This window comes from Musca autumnalis, unplaced genomic scaffold (assembly GCF_047663935.1).
Source record: "Musca autumnalis isolate F117 unplaced genomic scaffold, ASM4766393v1 scaffold_5, whole genome shotgun sequence".
Lineage (NCBI taxonomy): Eukaryota > Metazoa > Arthropoda > Insecta > Diptera > Muscidae > Musca > Musca autumnalis.
The window spans coordinates 117226030-117243368 of NW_027412088.1; the positions used below are offsets into that span (position 1 = coordinate 117226030).

General features: G+C 33.8%; 1 long non-coding RNA gene across 1 annotated transcript in view; it reads right to left on the reverse strand.

The window, feature by feature from the left end:
• Positions 1-10135: 10135 nt before the first annotated feature.
• The window catches only part of LOC141405385 (uncharacterized), an 88198-nt gene continuing 80994 nt past the window's right edge, over positions 10136-17339 (reverse strand). Inside the window, exons 2-3 of the long non-coding RNA XR_012413194.1 lie at positions 11017-11164; positions 10136-10561 (exon numbers count right to left, since the gene is read on the reverse strand). This is a non-coding gene — a long non-coding RNA (uncharacterized lncRNA). The remainder of the gene's footprint in view (positions 10562-11016; positions 11165-17339) is intronic.

A 17339-nucleotide genomic window follows, 5' to 3' on the forward strand; every position in this document is an offset into this window, starting at 1 on the left:
TTTCTGAGAGTACAACTTTTGTGATATAAATTCATCATACCAATACATATATCTATTTGGGTCGAATACATTTCTATTCAACGGAATACGAAACAAGAGTGGTGTAGGAGTGATCAATCTATCCAACTGTCGGACTACGAGTGTGAACGTATATATAAAAACATATTTTTTTTTTTTGGATATTATTCAATTGAATGGGATATTTTGAATACCATTTTCAAAACAATAAATTGTATAGAATAAGTGAAAGAGTGAAAAGAATGAAGTATTGCATTTAATTACACTGTGCAGCAGCGTTTTTGGGGGCTGGAAAATTCCTTTTGGAGATGAAAGCCCTTGGTGAGTATATTAAGAAGCCAAAAGAAAATTTTCTTGGAGGATAGATCCGGTTATCTCAATTTTTGAACCGGATATTTCGACTTTAAAGCCTATTTTTGAACCGGGTTTAAGTAACCGATTAAACCTTTATGTACACTATTAAAAAGCTTATAGACACGTCAATCAAATGAAATTAATTCACCTATTAAAACTTTACTAATTGCAGTTCTAGAACATTGAGTTACAAGGATAAAATATTCTACGAAAAGATTCGCCATTCGATTTGACTGCAGACATGTAATCTCAAAACAAAGCTACAATAACTCCAAGCAGAGATATAAAGCTATTTTCTCAGACATTATAGGGAGACAATCAAAAAGTTCATCATGCGATATCTCAGAAACTTGACCTACGACGAAAAATTCCTTTTTGGTTCTTAATATACTCACCAAGGGATTTTATCTCCAAAAAGAATTTTCCACCTCTAGACATTGAGTTCCATTTTGTGTCATGGTGTTATTAAACAAATATATTTATACGTAATAAAATTTATAAATTTTCCATAAAAAATGTTTTAATTAAAAATGATAAACATTGAATTTAGCATTACACTAGCTGAACCCGGTGCGCTTCGCTACCCTGACTAAGATAATATATATAGGAATAACTATAATTATATTAACTTTAAATGTCATCATTTTTAATACTTTAATGAACAAATAAAGGAGATAAGAAAGCGTTCTCAACCCGTTCAGTGCTGTGTATGGTGCATGAAATCGGCCGAAAATATACATATATGGGAGCTATATCCAAATCTGAACCGATTTCATTATAATTTGACATACTTATTTCTAGACCAAATTCCGTCACACATTCCAAATTTCATTGAAATTGGACACACATATCGTGTTTGGTGCATAAAATACATGAAATCGGTCGAAGATATATATGGGTGCTATATCCAAATCTGAACCGATTTCATTATAATTTGACATACTTATTTCTAGACCAAATTCCGTCACACATTCCAAATTTTATTAAAATTGGACACACATATGGCGTTTGGTGCATAAAATACATGAAATCGGTCGAAAATATATATGGGAGCTATATCCAAATCTGAACCGATTTCAATTTATTTTGACATTCTTATTTCTAGACCAAATTCCGTCACACATTGCAAATTTCATTGAAATTGGGCATACATAGCGTGTTTGCTGCATAAAATACATGAAGTCGGTCGAAGATATATATGGAGCTATATCCAAATCTGAACCGATTTCAATATAATTTGGCATACTTATTTCTATAATTCCGTCACACATTCCAAATTTCAGGAAAATTGGATAATCATGGCGTGTTTGGTAAAAAAATATTGCAATATACCCTCGAATTTTTAGGAAGATCGGTTTAGCGGTTTTCGAGTCCATAAATTACAAACAAACAAACGTAGAAATATTTTTCTATTTTATATATACATAGATTAGTAATAGTATTATAGATGTTACAACAGTTTGAGACAATTTTTAGGTTATATGATCACCTTAAATGAAGCTGACATAAATATAACCTACAGTATGCAAAGTTCATATTCGTACACCACTAAAAAATTAATAAAATCGTTATTAATTCCATATTTTATGTGCAAATATGAAATAATTGATGGGAATTACCATAATGAAGAAAGATTTAAGAATAACAAAACAAATTTTTAATTTATTCGGGCATTTAGGTATAGATGGCGCCTGTGTGGGTGGCAAAGTTCGTATTCGTACACCTATAAGCAATATATATTTGGAGCTTTTAAGGATTTTCAAAGCAAAATGCCGCAGATTTTTGTTCTTTTCTTCTTTTGGAATGCCTCTGCTATAGAAATATGTACAAGAAACGGTAATTTTATTAAAAATTTTGCATGAATAAAAAGTCGGACGAATATTTGAAATAATTAAGAAAAATGTGCTAGATATGATTATCTATTTCAATTTATTCCTGAATTGTTGACGAAAATAGCTAATAGCAGTCCTTCTGTACCAATATTCGAGGTCTAATATGAAAACAAATGTTGTCAGCGTTTGGAAATGCAAAGAAACTTAATCCGGGCTTAGGTAAAGTAAACACATTTTTGGTTTTTACTTGGTGAAAATGGAACGTTTAGTTTTATATTTGACATTAAATGTATTGAAGTTTTAGAATACGGTTTCGAAAATCATTTTATGTCAAGACATATCGGAAATTACGATGACTAATAATTTTTTAAGGATGAAAATTTCCCCGAAAATAATGCATTTCTTCAAAAGGTTACCCACGTTTTTCCTGGACAATTTACTTCATTCTTTTGACATTTTTGCACTCATTTTGGGTCCTTCGGTAAAAAAATATAATTTTTAAGAGGTAAAACCATTATTTTCCCAATTTTGGCAGCCATAACCCTCGTTCATAGTAAGCGTAGAATTTCAGTCGTACGCGGACAGTATGAAAACTTGTACAGTTTCGTTTTTCTTCATAATTTCTCACAGTTTTTGACGTAAAATGATTTTCGAAACCGTATTCTAAAACTTCAATACATTTAATGTCAAATATAAAACGAAACTTGCGATTTTCACCAAGTAAAAACCAAAAAATGTGTTTACTTTACCTAAGCCCGGATTACGTTCCTTTGCATTTCCAAACGATGACAACATTTATTTTCATATTAGACCTTGAATATTGTTACAGAATGACTGCTATTAGCTATTTTCGTCCAAAAATCGGGAATAAATTGCAATAGTTAATCATATCTAGCGCATTTTTCTTAATTATTTCAAATATTCGTCCGACTTTTTATTCATGCAAAATTTGTAATAAAATTACCGTTATTTTTACATATTTCGATAGCAGAGGCATTCCAAAAGAAGAAAAGAACAAAAATGTGCAGTACTTTGTTTTCAAAATCCTTAAAAACTCCAAATATGTATATAGTGTTCAAAGGTGTACGAATACGAACTTTGCCACCCAGACAGGCGCCATCTATACCTAAATGCCGGAATAAATTAAAAATTTGTTTTGTTATTCTTAAATCTTTCTTCGTTATGGTAATTCCTATCAATTATTTCATATTTGCACATAAAATATGGAATTAATAACGATTTTACTCATTTTTTAGGCGTGTACGAATATGAACTTTGCATACTGTATTTCTTTCTTAATTCGTGTAAAATTTCCTTCCACTTCTGGCCCTAAGCTGCTATTTGTCTACCGTGTTTTATCATATCATCAGATTAGCCCAGAAATAATCTATCAAATGTGCTTTTGGGGATTAAAGGGTATTCCCTGCTTTAAAATTGTTAGTTCAAGTTCTTTAAGACCGCTGACAAAAAACCCTCTCGGTGCAAAGTATTAAAGTATACTACACCTTTGCAACCCAACCTCAATCCTCATCATTCGTTAAAATGAAGAGTCACTGGTGGATAAAAATTTTCACCAAAATAAGCATCTTTGTGACACGTCCTATTTGAGATGTGTTATACACATTTGATGATGGGCGTACCAAAAAAAATTGTTTTTAATCCTATCCCTTAATTTTTTTTTCGATTTGATCCAAAAACTTTGTAAGTATATGACAATTTATGACGATTGGTTAAAGTTAAACCGTGCCACCCGAGCGATCCTTGTTTTCAAAGTAATTTGAATCCTTAAAAAAATGAAAGTCGAATCGCGAATATGCATGTTTTGGGCGATTTTATGTATTTTGGGCCCTGTATAGCTATGCATATCAAAATATTTATAACGCGCTGCTGATGCCTTATTTATTAATGTCTTAAATAGGTAGGGAGTATCGGCATTCCACATAAATTACCGGGAATTTAATTAGAATAATACCCAATCAAAGACATGGTCTGAAAATATGTCACATTAACAAACGATCAGTTTCGTCGAAATTTGTTCAAACGTAAACAAAATTCTTGTGAGATGTATTATTATATTATATATATGGGGGTCCCAGAGAGAAAGAGGCATATTATGTTTGGTGGTAGTCGGATTATATTCACTAAAAGAAATGTTAACTAGTGAAAAGCTTATGCACAGGGGCATAAGCACGACTATAGCCATTGCTCACTTGTTTTTATAAGATAATATTACTCGTATATACAGTGCTACAGATACAAAGTATTGGCTCACACCCGAAGCCTTGGTTTGATTCCAACATGCAAAACTTCATTAAGACGGAAGCGTTTTAAAACACTAGACTTCAATCAGAAATATCGTACTACAAGAAGACGGGCGTAAACATAATAAAAACAGCTACTTTGAAGTACTATTCATCCAAATTTAATTATGATATAGGTGCGAGAAGCAAATGGAAGATTATTGTTCATTTTTTTGCGGATATCGAAAATGCCATCATACAGCCGTGTAGAGCATGAAGAGATATGAAGAAATGCGCTGTCTTAATTTCTCTACCATCAAAAAAAGTTCCTGAACCGATTTGTTATTCAGTTATTTCGTTTAGTTTTTTCATTCATTCTTAAATAAGCTATTTTGTGTATGATTTTTCGATATATGTATCTACTGCATTGATGCTGACATTTTGAAGTCTGAATTTCGTTTTTTTTTTTTTTTTTTTTTAATAATCCGGACGCACTGCAATTCAAAAGTGATTATAGAAATACAGAACTCGTGATTTTAAGTCGTTTGATGTTGTTGTTGTAGCAACGCAAATATGTTCGTTCGTGTATTATTTCAGTTATCATCTGGTTCCTCTGTATCCAGACTCAAGAATTCTGCAACCTGGACTGGTTGCGTCCATAAGAAATCAGGAGACAGGTGAGTGCGGGCATGTGTTGGGTATGGTGGCGTCAATTCGGGCCCAATACGAATTGAGTCGGCTGCATTGTTCGGATCTTAACTGGGTAAAACCACTGGATTTGCCATGGCAGCTGGCGTTCTTCTGCTGCGATGAATGGGGGTGGTCTCCTAGTACGGCATTCACACTGTATCCCTGCACTGCCTGTGCAACCATGTCAGTGTGAATGCTATCCAAGCCTGCCTGATAGGCTCGTTAATCTAGAGATTCTCTTTTATACCTTTGGACCTCTCTCTCTAGATCATGAAGATCTCTCCTGACGTGCCTGGGCGGAGAAAGCCTGTCCATTAAATCGTGACAGGGATGCTCACTGCGATAGCATCCAATCACCTACTGCATCGACAACATCTTATTGTGTTGACGCACAGGTTAAAATCTTCGTATCCTCATGAAGATGGTCCACTGGTGTCATGAGGAGGCACCCTGCTGCAGTCCTCAGGGTAGCATTCTGGCAAGTTTGAATCTTCTTCCACTGCGTAGTGCTAACCTTTGCAGACCACGCTGGCCCCGCATAGTTACCACAGACTGGTCTATTGCATTGTAGGTGGTCAACAAGGTTTCTTTGTCAGCTCCTCAAGTGCTGGCGGCCACCGACTTGAGCACCTTGTTCCTACTTTTGATCTTATCGCAAATAGCTATGGCTTGCGCGGACGACTTAAACCAGTCGGTTGCCCACAATTTACTTAATCCTGTTCCGTTGCCCACAATTTACTTAATCCTGTACAAATGTTGCATTGCTTCAGGTGGTCTAGCCACTTTTTCCACTTATGTTCGCCTACAAGCATGTTGACTTCAAGAGTAAGCTCCCTAACTCTTGGTTCTTCAGGATTCGTACGACGAAGCTCATCACGCTCATTTGTTAATCCCGTCGCCTCTGCTGGGAAATTTGGTCTTATTTCTGGTATTCGACCAGCAGGCATGTAGCGAGCGGCGGCTGCAGTGATGATGTCACGGAAAGTTCTCTCAGCTACCCGAGGATCTGAGGGGGTGGGCAATTCTCTGAACCGTTGCCAATCAGCGGAGACGATGATATGGAGGTGGTCTGAGCTAAGGGAAATGACGGATTGGCGATATCTGGCGAGATGTGGTAGTTTCCTCTAATCCTCGTAGGAGCGTCTTCTTTCAACGTGCAAAACGTAGAGCTATAAATTTGGTCGGCCAGCGCTGTACCCCTCTGGTCATTATCTAGGACGGAATGCCAAAGCTCGTGATGACCATTGAAGTCCCCTAGCACCAGACGGTTATTGCCTTCTAAAAGGGACTAATATCTATCTAATATTTTTTGCGTGTAAAATTAAAATGCGTCATTCATTTTCCTTTGAACCCGGCGTGAATTTAGTCTTTTTACGCGAAGGATCTAATGAGCCCTTCCGCGTTCGAATCAATCCACAAAAACGGCGGATATACATACCTTAAAAACAGCAAAATCTGAAAAAATATATTTTGACAAAATTTTCTTTGAAAAATTTAGGTAAGTGGAATTCTTTAAACGCGATTATAATATTTGCGAAAACGTGTGTCATCATTTACAGATATACGCGAGTAATATGGGTGAATTACCCAAAATAGAATGAGTAGGTGTATATTGACGTATTTTTTTTTTTTTTTGATGGGTGCTACTGATATCGGATGTACATCGAAATCGTATGTACTTTGCGCGGGTTTTAAACACTTTAAGGTTTTTTTGCATTGTGTGATGCAACTGACGGCACACTTTGAACGCTGAGTGAAACATCGAAATGTGCATAGATATTGATAGAGATTGATTTGCTGTATACAAAATCAAATGCGCATCAACTGATTTTAACCAATTAGAGCATAACAGGTTTCAATTTTCACATTTTTTGAATGATTGTAATTTCAATATTGCTTTTAATTCCTTATCCTTATAAGTTACCACAATAAGCAACAAAGCTTTCGCAATGGTAAACCACATTTCATGATGAAGTTTTAGCAGTATACATAAATTACACCATGCAACACTGAAAATGCAAACAACTTCTAGTATGCATTTTTTAAAGTACATATTGAGACTACAAAAACCCTAGTAGGGTTTTGTCCTGTCAGATCCAGTTCGGATTTTATGGCCTCATCAAAACCGTGTTAAAACTACAGTTTTTTGCATTTATTGGGCCTTTATCTTAGAAAAGATTAGCAATTTGGCCTTGCTACCTTTGGCAAAATTTTAGCCCTAAAATTGTAGAACTTTTGAACAGACCACATAAGAAAAACTCCATATAGGGCATCAAAATATTTAATTTATAGAAAATTTTACATAATTACTGAAAAATTACCAAAATTTTTTTTTAATTTTTCTACTCAAATCAAAAAATGTATTTGAAATAATATTTCAACAATAACTTTTTCTCTTTTCTTGTTGCTGTAATATGCAATTTGTATACCCACAATTTGGTTTCAAATTTTTCTACGCATTGTCTAGATTTCGTAGATATTTTGAAATTATTTGAATTTATGTTAGAGTTTCTGGTCCGGAATTCCCGACCCGGGATTTCCCGGGAATTCCCGAATTTTTTTTAACGGGATTTCCCGGGAAAATTTCTTGAAATTCCCCGGAATACGGGTATTTGTATTTTCATGTATAAGTCATATATTATTTGCCTTATAGTTATTTAATATTTGAAATATAGTAGAAAACATTCCTGCCAAAGTTGGTTTATATAGGTCCACGTTTTGGTATATCCCCCATATAACGCCCCATATAAATTACGCGTCATTTTAATATATTTTGAATGTATTAGTCCCATTTCACAACAGAATCGGTTGTAACTTTGTATTTTGCATTTCCAGAGGCTAAGAAACATTTCTACGATAAAATGTTTATATAGGTCCACGTTTTGATATAGCCCCCATAGGACGATATCTTCCGATTTTCGGTATATTGAAGGTTTTGGCCTCAATATCACACCGAGATGGCTGAAATTTAGTATTTAGTCTTCATTTGGGGTATAAAACTTTCCCCCAGAAATTCGTAGGTATAGGTCCACGCCATCATATAGCCCCCATAGAACAGTACCTTCCGATTTTCGGTATTTTGAAGGTTGTGGCCACCGAAATGACTGAAATTTGTGGTGGAGGGTATAAAAAGTTCGGCCCGACCGAACTTAACGTTTTTCCTACTTGTTTTTAGTTTATTATGGTTGTTCTAGTATAAATTTTTATTGGTGACATTCTTGAAGGATATTAATTGGCTAAGATATAAAAGCTGTGATCCATTCGAATTATTGTTTGCAATATAAAACACTGTATAATGTGTATGTGCGTATAATGTTGGAAACCAGTAATAAAAATGGTATGTACATATGTTCATGTAGGTACGACTCTATATCATTGGTGCCAACGTGTTGCCATTGTGAAGCCGTGTACCCAAAAGGTCAACCGTGTAAAAATTCGTTATAAACGGATTTGTTATATGATCAACACGCATTTCGAATCATAAGAAGAACATACAATATAGTTTACTTTAAAAATATAATCGGACAGCACTCTTTGATACCAAGGAAGCTTTGCTAGGATAGTAGTTGGAAAAAGATGTTTTATATAACCTCCGCTAATTAGTCAGGAATAATATCTGTCACGTCTATGCCCCATGAATTCGAATTACCATAGTCCCGGGAATTCCCGGGTTCCCGGGAATGAGATATTTGCATTCCCGATTTCCCGGGAATGAAAAAAGTCGGGAATTCCCAAACTCTAATTTATGTACATATATGAATTTATTTTGATGTGGTATTTTTGCGGTTATAGCCCTAATGCCTACCTTACCTTCAGACACCTCTTTCCACGATAATAACTATTCGCCCGTAGATATGCCGAATGGTTTGTTTGTTTGAATCTATAGAAATCCAAATGCTTTGCACTCCATAAGAACAAAAATTGTATTTTTGAAAATCTCTTATCTATTAAGTTCAAAATTTGGAGAATATACTGGTACAACTTCAAATGGCACCGGTTCGATTCTTTCAATGTTTTGATACAATTATTAGCCTAATAGAAAAGGTATTTCCAAAAATCAATTTTGTGTCAAATATTAACTACCCAATAGATCATTATATCGTAGACACGATTGAGCGTAGTATGCGACATCTCAATTATCGGGACTATTCGAATTATGTAATGGACATGGTACTGAAAATTCCACATGCAGCAAATCGCGAACCACTTCATTGAATAAGACGAATAACCCCTGTCATTACCAGCAATTTTTTTAAAAGTAAATTTTCTCTTTGAGATCATTTCAGTCTAACCTCAATTGATGGCCAAGGATTATTAAATTTTTTAGGGTAAAAAAGTAAAAAAATCAATGAATTACCCTTTAATGTAATTACTTAACATCAAATTAAAATGAAAAAACCGTTAAAAATTGAAATTGAAAAACCGTTATTGAAAATATAGTATCTATTTTTTATATAAACTAATATTATAAAAATAAATAAAAATATAGAATATAATTCTAAACTTTCAAAGAAATTGTCCTTCCCTGCACTGCTGTAGAAGAAAGAACTTAACAATTTCTAATCAAAGTCTATTAGTCTAATTCATGCAAAATATAGATACAATTTATCGAAATTGCTGTTGTGTGAAAATTCTTGAACACGTTTTATAATCTAATACGATATTCGAAATCACTGGAATCAAAATATTTTGAACAAACAAACATGTTTTCAGCAGTTGCAGTTGGCGCTGTCCATTTATTATCAAAATAAAAAATCCCCAGACAGAATCAAACATCATACAACAATAGCATCAGCAGTTTTTTTTTTCATATGTATTTTATAAATCAATACAAGCATTTTAGTTTATTCTCTAACATTTCCAAAGCAATTTTATCGAAAGGCAGAGGGGAGCCACCCAACATCAAATTAAAAGAACACCACAAACCACTCGCTTTTATTTTCATGTTGGGGCTACATTTATGCAAAATGAAAAATCCGATTAATTTGTTTTGACAGGTGACTTATGAAACGAAAAGAAAACAAAAACGGATTTAATCTACATTCATACACAAACACATATTTTCTTCATTCGCTACACGATACTAACCTAAATTATCATAGATGCCTACACGCTCGACAGGGAAAGCAAAAATAATATCAATAGCAACTTGTTGTAGTCGTCGCCAACGCCTCATTGCCTTAGCCAATGAAAAACAATCTCCCACACTATGCTTAATATCTACAGTCAGTAAACCGGTGCTTCAGATCGGTTTGTTTGAGTGCAGATAGACAGATTATACACATATCTGATAATTGTATCTCGTTTCGTTAATGAAACTGGTGGTAGTATTTTGATTATTGCTCATTGTCACCGAGATTACGTCAAGGATTTGGCATTAAATGTTGAATGGATTCGGTGTGCGTCATTTGTTAATTTGCGTAATATCTGAAATTAATTTGAGAGATTGGCAAAATTAAACATTTTTTCCTAAAATTTCTGTGTGTGAATGGAATTATTATGAAACACAAGAAATTATTTTTTTAGTTATTTTAAAAGTTTAACCCCCATTATTATAAGTCTTCTTTTGTTATAGTTTGGATTTACCGAACACATATTTAGCGTTCCGGTTAACTCAAAGTTAAAAGTGATGATTGAATTTCAAGGAGGAGCTTCTTAACATTAACCTTCAATGTAAAAATAATATTTTTAATGCTTACAAATTGGTTTATTTTGCGCTTTGAAATCCATCAGATAGTAAAAGAACACATATAATAATGGCCCTAAATATATTTTAAAAATATTTGTAAAAAATAATTTTCAACATACATACAAAGAGGGATTTTACTACTCTAATTTTACAAAATTGTTAGTTCTTTTTTTAATATTATGAAAGTACTCACCACCAGCTTCCCGGTTCATTATAACATTGGTCTCACTTCTCTATATTTATGCAGCGACTCAACACAACAAAAAGTGTCTATTTTACACCATTTGTTTGTTGTTTTTACAATTAAGTGCCGACTTTCACACTGCTCCAACTAACAGCATCTATCGGTAATTACAAAAACTAATTATTTTCGGATGACTTGATGTGTTTACTACCCAATTTCAGGCAATTTAAAGTTTTTATCGACATTTTCGGTCTAAATTGACTGTAATTTGGTTATGGACTTCTCAGTGGTTCTCTCAAATAAAACGTAATTTGCATTTAAATTAAATATGGTGGCAAAATTAAACGGCATGCGTTTTATTTGAGAGGTTCCATCATGAGGAAGAATATACTTATTGAGGCTAACCGAGAAATTATTTTCTAGTTTTTAGTGAATTTATAAATAAAACACTGAAACTTAATTTTTTATTTACTTTTTGTTTTCTCTATGAAGTAGAATTTACGAAAGAAGTTTTTGGAGGAAAGTTGTGTATCTCCCAAATACTAACATTCAGTCATATCGGTGGGATAATGATGCTAAAACCTTCAAAATACCGAAAATTGGTATTAGGCTATATCAAAACGTGAATCTATAAAGTCAATTCTCTGCAACAATGAATGTAGTTATTGGTCCCCAAAAAAAAATGTTAAATACAAGTTTTATTACCAAAAAGTGCAGAATGGGGTGATTTTTAACTCTTATTACACCCTACAACATTAATTATATATATTCAAATCAGCCATTTCGGTTGGATGATGTGGGTGAAATTTTAAAAGTAACGAAAATCGGGCGTTGCCGCTCTATAGGGGCTATATCAAAAAGTGGACCTGTACCAACAATTCTCTGTCGGAATATTTTATACCCACAACGAAGGCTAAATGCCAACTTTCAGCCATTTCAGTTGGATAATGCGGCTAAAATCATCAAAATTACGTAATTCGGGAGATACCGCCCTATGGGAGGTATGTTATATCAAAAAGTTATAAATAATACAAATCGATCAAATATATCATTAAATGAAGTAAACATTTTAATCTAAAGCTATTCTTATCTTAATTATGGATATACATACAATAAAACACCGACTTTTATTTTCTGCACGCTAGACCTGCATTATTTTCTCACTGTGCAACGGAGACTACCAAATTTTAGCCACTGCTGTTGAATAATGTGGCTAAAAGCCCCAAAATACGAATGTCTGGAGGTACCGTTACATTAAGGTCTGTGGAGTCGGATTCGAGTGAATGATATTCGTTATAGAGAAATCGGGGAAATTGTTTAATTTGACCCACATTAATGAGGAAAAAGTAAACAAAAGTGTGTATTAATAATGAATAATTTTCTCTAGCTCGAGGTTACTTGTTCAAATTATGTCTTTTTTTATCTATATTTCGCAATAAGTTAGATTGCATCTTCAGGATATCCTGCTAAATAAAGAGAGAATTTGAACAAATGACCTCGAGCTAGTGAAAATTATTCATTTTTAATACCAAATAGAAGGTCGGAAAATCAAATACAATATGTCAAAAGTGTGTATACCAATAGATATAAATACATTTTTGAGTGATTTCATTTGTTTTTGATTTTGACACTTATCTTTACCACAAATTGTTTAAAATGAGGAATGGAAGAAAAAGGACAAGGACATTGTTATTATACTCGATGTTATTATACTAATCGATGTCTATAACTTGGAAAATGAGGGCAACTCAGAAATTTCTTGACCTTTGTCCGATTCATCACTCTCCGAATCTTAACAAAAAATTGATAAACATGGTGTTCTCTGGGTGCCACCGTGGTGCAATGGTATGCACGCCCGCCTTGCACGCAGAAGGTCGGGGGTTTGATTCCTCGGCCAAGCAACATCAAACATTTTTCAACGGTGGCAAAATACCCCTCAGTAATGTTGGCGGCAATTCCTGAGTATTTCAGCCTTGAAAAACTTCTCCACAAGTGGTGTCTTAAGACACGCCGTTCGGACTCGGCGATAAACAGTAGGTCCCATATCATTGAGCTAAATATGAATCGGGGTGCACTCATTGATATGAGAGAAGTCTCCCTTGTCCCGTATGGAATGTTGTGAACAATGTTTTTTTTTTTTGTGTTCTCTTTTAGTATATACTAACGCTTGTACCTTCGGAGAATGTTTTATTCTATATCAGCATAGCAGTCATTGAAAATGTAACGTTTTTCACACATTTTTTAAGAGTTCCCTTTTTGGGTGTGAATTACAATAAAAAGAGTGTTGGTCAATGATGTTTGTTTGAAATTTTGCCTTTTTAGGGCGAAGATCATTTTTAATGATTTTTTATTAATTTTCTCATTTAGAGTTAAGCTTGATGATCGAAAGCCAAGGACTCGAACCAACATAGTCACCAAATTACGTTACCTGGTTTCACTGGTGGTAAAGCAGATCTTCGGACGTATCGACTATGTAGTGGCTTCTCTGTCCTAGATCTTTTCGGTTTTCAAATGCAAATGTGTTTTATACATTTACGCGGATATTTGGCCGCTGAAATATATTTTCTTCACGACAAACGCTTTTTTGCGCTGCCTTTGAAGTTATGAGTTTTGGCTTTGAACGCTAACACGCCGTGACAACATTTTTTGATATGTTTTCAAGGACGTGGGTTCAAATCCCAGCCGGGCTCAGTCTGTTTTTTTATTGTTTTGTTTCTCATTTATTGTGTAAACTTAAATAAAAATGAGTTTGAGAAAAAATTCGTTATAGAGAGGTTATTTTGTGTGAGCTTTAAAATCAATTTGTTATAGAGAAGTTTTCGTTATAGGGAAGTTAGAGAGGTTAAGATAGGTGAAAATGAGTGGTTCGTTATGGAGAAGTTCGACTGTATTCCCAGCCCTACTCAACGTTAAAATGATAATCTGATGGTATATATTCGCAGATACATTTCGTCAAAACCGACTGAAACTTTCTAACTTGTTTCTGCTGCTACATTTCTATGTATGTTTGCGGCGCAAACTGTAGCTCGAAACAGTATAAACCGATCAGCATATGTGTTGTGGGATCATTTAGGACCTAATAATCTTATCCTTAAGCGAAACAGAATTAAAACAAGTTAAAAAGTATCAGTCTGCTTTGCCGACAGAGATATACCTACAGCCTATGGACATTTGAACTTGCCGACAAAAATTTGGATTAGTATAAAAGTTGAAAGGGTGTCACCGTGGTGAATGGTATGCACACCCGCCTTCACGCTGAAGGTCGTGGGTTCGATTCCACGGCCAGGCAACATCATGAAATTTCAACGGTGGCAAAATACCCCTCAGAAATGGAGGGAGTGGACAAAAATAGTCCATATTCGAAACCAACCTATATATCGAATGAATAATACGATGTGCAAATTTGGACCAAATCGATTGCTCCCTTCGAGAGTTATCGTTCACACCATTTTACAGAAACATTTTGAACTTTTGTGGTGGAGGTACCCGAAGGAGTGGACCGAACTTACACTAAGTTTGCACAAAATATTACGATACCCAAAATTTGGTTCGAATCGGTTGATCTGTTCAAAAGTTATCGTATGCACCAGACAGACAGAAAGACGGACGGACATGGCTAAACCGACTCCAAAATAGTCTGAAACGAATTTCGTCCAAACATACTTGGGGTCTAAACCCGTTATTTCGATGAGGCATATTTTTGGTCGTATCAAAGTGTATATGAGGAAATGTCAAATTTTGTTTTTGGAGCTATATGAAAGATTGTGGTACATGGATTGAGAAACAATTCCCATTCTCATATGTGTTTTGGTTATTGCGCGCCAAAGTTATGGCGGTTTCTATTGTGATTATAAGAAAAAAATCTTATAAAAACGCTACTCATTATATTTAGAAACATTGTTAATTTATGGTTTCCTAAATACTATATAATTACTGAGGTCCCATAACTTTAGTGAAGGAGTTGCAAATTTTCGAGGAAATCGGAAAAGAATTCAAGAATTCAATCTGAACATCGCGAAGATTCAAATGAATCCAAAACATTACAAATCCGTTTATCGGCTTGCATAATATAGAAAAAACAAAACATATATTGTGCAAATTGATAACTTTTTTGTAAGAGAAAATATTTTTTCAAAATTTATTTTGAGTTAGTTGAAAAAAATTTAGAAGATATGGAGGACGTTCAAATTAATTTTGGGCTACTTTAAATTCCTTTAAATCTTGAAATAAAACTGTATCGGGTAATATCCATTTTGAAATGCGTGTAAATCCCGAAATCCTCGAAATTACTTGATGCGCATGCGGTTTACCAATACAGCGATTTCTTTTCTTTTCATTTGTACACATTTGCCAGAATTTACTTTGGCCGTTAAGATTTGGCATCGTCAGCAGTTAAGTGTGTAAAAACTGTATAATGCTTATATTTTGTACAAAGTGCATACACTTTTTAAGCGCATCCGATTTCACTATCAAATATGAAAAAATATATCGATCTAAACCTATTTCGATAAAATCCATCAAGAACCGTGGATGTAGCATCACACACTATTTTTGGGATAAATCGGATACAGCACTCATGTCACTAAAGTTTTTAGACCGCCATTTTCTCAAAAACGAGAGTGATGTGTCAGTTTCTTCTTTGAAAAAGAAACAATCCACGGAAAACGCGATTAAATCCGCGATATTTTCAAAAACATTTTTCGCAAATTTTTCTGTTTTTGCAGGAGGCGTTCCGCCGTTCTAGTGGATGGATTTTCACGATCAATGATTTATATGATCCGTGCCGTAAAAAAAAACTAAAATGTCTTGGGGTCCTAGCACACTCAATGGGATATTGTAAATACTGAAAAGAAAAGAAAAAATATCGCACTAAATTCTGGCCTTTGGCAGTAGATTACCGTGGGATCTACATAGTCAATATTCATATCAAATTATGCATAATCGCGAGTACTTTAATACTATTATTGGTTTTTTGAAATACCCAAAATCTGGCTTCAAAATGTCATCACCCATAAAAGGTGGATGTAGTGGAGATTGTCAAAAAATGATACATTAAAAATGTAATGTTCATTTTGTATTCTTCCATTTTTACTTTGGGCAGATATCCGTAAATTAAACGTTATGACCGGCAATCGAATAACAACATAAAAAACTCGTTTGCTTTAACGTGTTTTTACCTATTTTTATTCATTTACGCGGTCATAACTACCGCGCAAATTACTTTTTTAGTCACATTTTTGAGCTTTGATCAAAACCACTTCGTTTGGTCCAACTATAGTCATATCTTATGGTATACTGCAATATTTCGCGTATTAAAATAGTGCAAACCTTGGCTTCATCAATATTAAATTTTTTGGACTTTTCGTCATATACCCTTTCTAGCCTAAGGGCTGAAGGTATAAAAATGGTGAACTATCAAAACCATAATTTCGAGTTTAACTAAAAAAAATAATTGTTGCGTCAAAACCCGTCAAAATATTTAGTTTAAAAAAGTCTCTCGCTTAAGGACAAGAAAGTTTGATAATGTAAATACAAGTTACGACTACCAAAAAGTTCTATATAAACCCGTTATTTGGTAATGGGAGTTTTTGCTGGGTCCGAAGTAGATTTTAATATATCTACAAATTAGGACCATTTATTGATCATAAATATTGACCAGAGATGGACAAAAATGATATCTCATTAACAAAAGCAAACAATTTAAGGGATGCAATAAACACAAAATTACATAAAAGTTCTAGTCCATTACAAATAACAATGCATGCATTAAACAATTATAACATCGTATTTAATAAACATGTAAAACAAATCTAAACATTTTACTTATATAAGGTGTTAAAAGTGTACTTATCGCATTGTGTATTAAAATAAAAAAATCGATAAAACTAATTTATTGCCGAAACGGCAAAACAAAACAAAAGAACAAGAAGACAACAGCAACATAACAAAAAATTCGACTTGCTGAATATCAACAGAAACAGTGTTAACTCAACAAGCAAACATCTCGGTGTGTATATTAGGGTGAATATAATATTAGGGTACAAAAATACATACGCCATTTAAACAATACTCATAAATCTCCCAATTGACAAAATTTTAGTAAAAATATACAAAATTACATACAATATTTAAACAATACGCAAATTGAACAGGTAGTTGTGTCACACCAGCTGTAAGCATATGAAGTGTCAAAATTATTTTTGTTGTATTTCCCCAATAACATAAAGAAATTTTTGACATAACATTGAAAATTTGTTGATACCACTACCTGTTCAAAAAAATGTTCATTAAGAAAAAAATATTTCCCATAAAAACTTCTTCATATCAAAGAT